A 7254-nucleotide genomic window follows, 5' to 3' on the forward strand; every position below is an offset into this window, starting at 1 on the left:
ACCTTTAGCATTCTCTATCAGAGAGCTCTTGTGTCACAATAAATTACAATTCCTAGGATTCCCTAACTCTGAGCCAGAGCACTTAAAGTGATCTCAAACTGGATTATTTCTGCAGTGTGTTTTGGACCCCTGAGTGCCTATAAGACACTGTCAGCAAAGAGAATAGTAGATTAGATGAATATAACTGGACTGACTAAGAAGGCAGTTAGTAATGGCAGCTGGTGACTTCCATGACCATGGAGTGATGAATCAGGTCTTGGTTTTAGTCCAGACATTATAAGAAATATCCAAGGTGCTGAACTTATTCTGGAGATGAGATTCAGCACCTTAGGCCTGAAACAGACAGGCCAAAAAGTGCAGATTCTGGAAGTTTTGGGGGTGTGGTGTGCAGACAACATGGTTGGAAGCTGCTTTGAAGTAACCTAAGGTGCATCAGGGCTTGAGCATGGGCAGAATGGCCAGAGGCCATGCCATCATGCCCGCATGTTTTGCCCCTTATATAGCTTAAACTGCTTTGGTTTATTTCCTGTAGTTTTACAAAGAAGGCTTGATTTGATCATGCAGTGTGGCTTCTATATCACTTCCTTTGTTTGTTCAGCAGTGATTTGGGAACAGGAATGATAACTTCATTGCTGCTCAGTGGGAGTAAGACTCATGTCAATTGCTGTTTGCATCTTACAGGAGTAATTCTGCAACACAAACACTGCTTTGTTCTGTTTAGAGATACAAATTGTAAGTGGTTTTTCACCTGCCTTGTTTTTCCCCCCCTGAATTTGTTTTGAGAATTTTGCTTCCTACCTTCATGATGTAGTCGATGGAAGAAATTCTTCAAAGACAGACCAGATCATGTTAATAATTAACGTCATTGTGGTAAAAATATCTCTACTTGTATAACCCATCTCTTTAGAGTGAAGAGATTTATGGTGGGAATTATTAACTCTAGCGGCTATTTTATCTTAAAGCTCAGTGCATGAAATTGGGTGACCTTTTATCTATTACCTGTTGGGTTTACAGTGCCTAAGAGTTTCAGATTGATGATTCAGTATTCCCTAGCCAATTACTTTACATATTCTGCTTGTGCTCTGTTTGCTTTGCTGGGGAACTGTATGCATAGGAATCTGTAGTGAGGTACTCCTGATAGGTGGTGCACTGAAATGTTCAAAATCTCCCGCCAATCAATTACATCTTTTAGTTTCAAAGTGGCCCATAGGAGGTCTTTAGAATAAAGAGGAGATTCTGCACATTCTGCAGGAAATGATTGAGGTTAGCTGCTGTAAAAAATAATTATCTTTTTTAGTAACCAGGTTTTCTTGTTCATGGGTAAGATCTGAGAGCACTGTGACTGAATCTAAGTGTTCCAGGAGAAACTTAACAGGCTTGGGGCAACATGAGTTTAACAGGATGATTTGAGCTCATTAACATTAAAGCTGTAGGAAACTGGAGGCGGGAAAGGGGTGGGAAACCAACTCTGCTTACTGGACAAGCTGTCAAGCCTTTCAAGCAGCGGGATAACCCGGTTAAATAAGTTACAAGGAAGGCCTGGGGTGTTAAGGTTGGTGTCCCATAAAAGGTCAGAGGAAGTATCTTCAGCAACATCACTGGCTCCTGATGACATTACGAAAAGTGTCGTTTAACCAGTAGAAACAGAGCTTTCATTATGTACTTTTAGATTTCCCATTTGCATGTACAGTCGGCCCTTCTTATACATGGATTTTTTTATACATGGATTCAAGCATCCACGGTTTGAAAATGTTCAAAAAAAGTATAAATTTCAAATATGAAACCTTAATTTTCCATTTTTATAAGGGATGCCATTTTGCTATGTCATTATATGTAATGGGACTCGAGCATCCACGGATTTTGTTTTCCACAGGGGATCTTGGAACCAAACCCTAACGTATAACAAGGTTCCACTGTATGTTTGTCTGTTGCATCTTTATTCCCTCTTTCAACATAACATAAGTGGGAGTCCTTTTGGAAGCTTATGCCTGCATAACTGTGGCTTATCTGTGTGCTTTCTTTTTGGCAAGGTATCAAACACTATTCTGTAGCCCTTTGATGAATTTCTCCTTCCTTGTATGTGTTTGCTATATGTTCAGACCTTTCTCTCAAACACACACACACACCACCCCTTAGTGTTTAAGAATTAGTAAGGAGAAGACAGAGAACAGAGGTAATTCTGCCAATGATGTGGCTAGTCTAGTCTCTTGGGGATAAGGAGGGTGAGATCTAATAATGAGTACATCATCCTTGTTGTTTTTGATGCTAGAGGAAAATGTCTCCTAGCTCTGAGCAGTTTGCTGCCTGTCTTCTAAATTTCAAGGGATCCTAAAATTTACCTCAAAATTTTGGTCCAGACAACATTGAGTGGTGGGGCAAGCTAGTAATCACAACTTGTCCAAAACAAAATTATCCCATAGTAGCTTTATCACATCAGTATTTGCATGTTTGTTTGACGGTTATGCTTTTCTTTTGAAAAGCTGAGGCATATGCCTACAAGTAGAGGCTTTCCTTCTATCACTAAGGTTTCCTAAGCATCATGGCAAATAAATTATATAGCTTGCCTCAACATGTCTTCCTTCAAGGCTTAGGCCACAAATTCAATTTAATCTTCATTATAACACTTATTTTATTTAGTAACAGTTCTTTGGAGGAAGAGCATTACAAACATTTTACCCTGTTGTTTTCAATACAACTTGTCTGTTGTTGGTTTATTTGTTCACAGGGATCACCAGCATGGTTTCATAGATTTTGAGGAATAACACTGCAAAGACGAATGATTCCAATTTTGCGATCAAATGCCAAAATCGTAAACTTATTTGCTGCAAACTACAGTTGTAATACAGTGAGAAAAATAAACACCTTTAGTAATTTTTTTTTAAAAAAATAATGTAATAAATTGCTGTGTTGCCTTTGGATGTCACATATTGTACTTCAAGGGGCACCTGCTAAGCAAATTTAGGGAAACACACAGTGAAAGATTATTTAACTTATTTGGAGACAGAAAACTCTGGATAGAGGTCATCTGAAATACTGTATTCTTTCTGGCGTGCAAAGAGACCAGATATAGAGGCTTATATAAATGATCACTGGGCCAAAACAGATGACCTATAGGGGGAGCTTGATGCCACCCCTTTGAGTACTAGATCAGGGCTCTGGCAACCACAAACCATGACCCTGATCCAGCTTCTTTCCAGTGCACAAAGAAAATGCTGCTCCTTTTTGCACTCGAAAAGGGTGCCCTTTCCACCACGGCCACAGCTTTTTGGCACTCTTGCAGTGTGTGGCATCTAAAAACTGTGTGCTGCTGGAGCGCTGAAACACTGCCACTGTGTAAAGGGCTCTGTCTTGGGTCCCCTTCTGTTCTCTCTATACACACTGTCTCTAGGTAAACTCATCAGTTCTTTTGGTTTCTCCTATCATTTGTATGCCGATGACACTCAGCTGTATCTCTCCACCCCTGACCTTTCGACGGGGCTTGAACAGCAAGTTTCTTCTTGTCTGACTGCCATCTCTCAGTGGATGCGGCTTCGGCGCTTGAAGCTCAACATGTCTAAGACTGAGCTTCTCGTCTTTCCACCTAAACCCACCCTTCATTATTCCTTTTCTGTTTCTCTCGACGACACTTCTATTCAACCGGTTCATCAAGCCCGCAGTCTTGGCTTCATTTTTGACTCTTCCCTGTCATTTATTCCCCAGATCCAGGCCACCGCAAAGACCTGTAGATTCTTTCTCCACAACATTGCCAAGATCCGTCCATTCCTCTCAATCTCTACTGCCAAGACTCTAGTCCATGCCCTAGTGGTTTCGCGACTAGATTATTGTAACCTCCTTCTAACAGGGCTTCCTCTTTCACACCTCCATCCTTTAATATCTGTCCAGTATTCAGCTGCCCGTATTGTCACATCCGCTCGCCGCTTTGACCATGTTTCTCCTCTTTTATCTTCCCTTCATTGGCTCCCCTTCCCCTTTCGCATCCGGTACAAGCTTTTGTTACTGACTTTCAAAGCCCTCCATGGGTTGGCCCCTCCTTACTTATCTGACCTTCTTTCTCCTTACATTCCTACTCGCACCCTCCGCTCTGGTAGTCAGGGTCTCCTGTCACAATGTAGGACTACCACTGCCCCCTCCCGAATTCGTCCCTTCTCGCTTGCTGCCCCTTACTCCTGGAACCTTCTTCCCCCACATGCACACCTCATCACTTCTCTGCCCAGTTTCAAAACTGAATTAAAGACTATATTGTTTAGAGAAGCATTCCCAGAGGTGAGCCCCTCTCTGACCCAGGAAGCCTCCTTCTAACCATCCATCAAGAAGCCAAGCCCTTCCTCCAGTCCATCTGCCTTGGTCCAGGCCTCGGAGGTGGAAAAGATCTGCTGGACCTGATCCTATTCCCCACCACCACTCCCTTCTCCTTTTGTGTCGTGTCTTCTTAGATTGTAAGCCTGAGGGCAGGGAACCGTCTGACTAAAAATTGATGTACAGCGCTGTGTAAACTTACAGCGCTTTATAAATAAAGGATAATAATAAATAATAATAAATGACTGGGCGGCTTCATGGAGGCTTCCTGCTGGCTTGGGGGCATGCGTCATGCATACACCACATCCTCAAGCCTCTGGGAAGCTGGCTCAATTCTAACAAAAATTGCTGGCACATCATCTGATAGAGAAGGAGGGCATGATTTCTGTTCTTCATATTCAACTTCCATTTTTGGATCCATAATATAACACCTAAATGTCCATTCAAACTATGCTACTGAATAGCCAAGGGCATTGGCCATTTCTAAATTTGATAACTTCTCCTTCAGCACACTTAGGTCCAAAACACACTGCAGAAATAATCCAGTTTGAGACCACTTTAACTGCCCTGACTCAGTGCTAGGAAACCATGAGAACAGTAGTTTATTGTGCTCAAGTTCATCTTTAGTACGGTCATAGACCAGCACAGTTAAAAGAGGGATACAGAATAAAAGAGGGTAATGGTAAAAACAAGGTAAAAGCTAGGTAAAAACAGGTTAAAAATAGTATTTAAAATATCATCTTAAAATGCAGTTGGCAGGGCAAGATTAATACAAGCCTACTGCAGAGGTCATTGCCTGATGGATTTTAACTGCAGCTGCACAAAATCTGGCAATATTATCCAGATTAGTGCCTGAAAGCAGAAAAGAAGTGTAAAATTGACTGGTGTGTCCTTGAGGTTTATACAATAGAGGTGAAATAAGGCTGAGGTGGCTGTTCCTGTAGTATGAGCACTGGAGTAGTACGTGCTCTGTTGTCTCTATTTGGCCAGAGTCACAGGGGCATAGTCTGTTTCTGAAGGGGATCTTCTTATATCAGCCTTCAGGAACAGCTGAAGGAAGGGCATGGCATCGTGCCAAAGTAAAAGCTCTCCAGTGTTTAGGTACTTCAAGTTTTGCCAAAAATGACATAGGTGATGACAAGAACCTGTTGTAGTCACTAACAACAAAAGTTGGGGTGCTAGGTAGGTATAGCTGTTGCTCCATATCATCTATTGTTTCATGGTTGCTTTAGCCTTTTCATATCCCGTGCTGGGCAAAAGATCTAGAGAGAAACCCACTAAAGAAATTTTAGTCATCACCATCTGTTTCCATGTAGACTGGAATTCATCAGTCAAAGTAAATGGAGCAAGGCCGTTGGGAAAGAAGGGCACTCTGAGCAGTAGCTGAGTTTAGTTGCCCACACTCTGGCCTCCATTTTCATAAAGCATGACTCCAGTCTCAGAATTGAATTAGAGACACACTTTGGAGCTTGGAATACTGATCTTAGAAATTTGGATTGCACAAGTTCTAATGGTGCAGAGTTGGGGAGGGGTCCCAGCTGGGATCCATAAAACAGTTGTGCAACATGCAGCATACGAATTATATATAGCAGATGTAAAGTCGAAGGCTTTCATGGCCGGCATCCCTCGTTTTTTGTGGATTTTTTGGGCCATGTGGCCATGTTCTAGCAGAGTTTCTTTCTGATATAAATTCAGCTGATATACATATCTAAATTTCAGATGGTGTTTTGAAGGATGGCAAAAAGAATATTCTTTATTTATAAATGCTGGCAAAATGTCAGAAAGAAACTCTGCTAGAACATGGCCACATAGCCCGAAAAAAACACAAAAAACTATATATAGCAGACACTGGTCAGCTGAGGAAGCCTCCAGTTTTTCCCATACTTTGCTTCTAGATTCAGAGTCAAAAGCTGCTTTAAAGTCTATAACTTAACTCATCTCTCCTCGATTGTTAAAAAAACACCCAGATTTTTCCCCACAGTGTACTATTTTGGATTTCAGACTGACTCCAAGTTGCTCTGAACTCTGATTTAGCTCCAGCACTTCTGTTCAACCTCCGGTCTCCGAATGGCTGTGTCTTAACCCCCCGTTCACTGCACTATTGGATTCCTGGAGAAAGTCTACTATAGAGTAACTATCGCCATTAGTACTGCCTAGAACTATTCCACCTTTCCCTACTGATTTCCCTAGCCCTGAATGAATGTGTATGTTTTGTGTTGCTGTGTGATTTCCCCCTTTTAATAAATATTTAACCCTAATTGAAGGATCCTGTCCCTCTGCTGCTTTTCTTACGAATTATTCGGTCCCCCAGAATACAAATTGGGAAGCGATTTCGCTGGGCACTTGTGGACCACCTCCTCTCAATTCTGAGCTAATTGAAAATCCCCCTAAATAGAACCTTCGCTACACCACCAACAACCTCCACTTCTTCTCCACTGCCTTGGTTCCCTCTGGCAAAAGAGCCACAGTTGTGGAGAAGCCTGAATGAGAAGCCCTGCCATTCGTCCCCCTGCCCTCTCCACCCACTGCCTCATTTATGTGGCCACCTTCCCCCACAGCACCCCTTTCTGGGTCTGGCCAGGTGATGGGCAGGCAGTGGGAGGGAGGTATTGGTAGGATAGGTAGACTGCCTCTGTCACCCCCTCTCCCAGCTGCCCTTTCTAGATCTGACCAGATGGCAGCTGGGTGGTTGGGGAGCAGGCAAGAGATGGAAGAAAAGCAGGGTGGGGCAGTCTATCACTGTGCCTCCCCGCCAGCCCTTTCTGGGCACCTGGACTATCTGACACCAACCCTAATGATGTTACTGAGTCAGAAAAAGTAGAATCAGGAGTCATTACATTCATATCACTTGATACAAATATCAGGTCTTAGATTCTATACATGTTATATTTACTACTTCATAACATCTATTCAGATATAAATTCAGCAGATATACCGGTATCTAAATTTCAGATGGTG

The sequence above is a fragment of the Sceloporus undulatus genome, chromosome 3 (assembly GCF_019175285.1).
Source record: "Sceloporus undulatus isolate JIND9_A2432 ecotype Alabama chromosome 3, SceUnd_v1.1, whole genome shotgun sequence".
NCBI lineage: Eukaryota > Metazoa > Chordata > Lepidosauria > Squamata > Phrynosomatidae > Sceloporus > Sceloporus undulatus.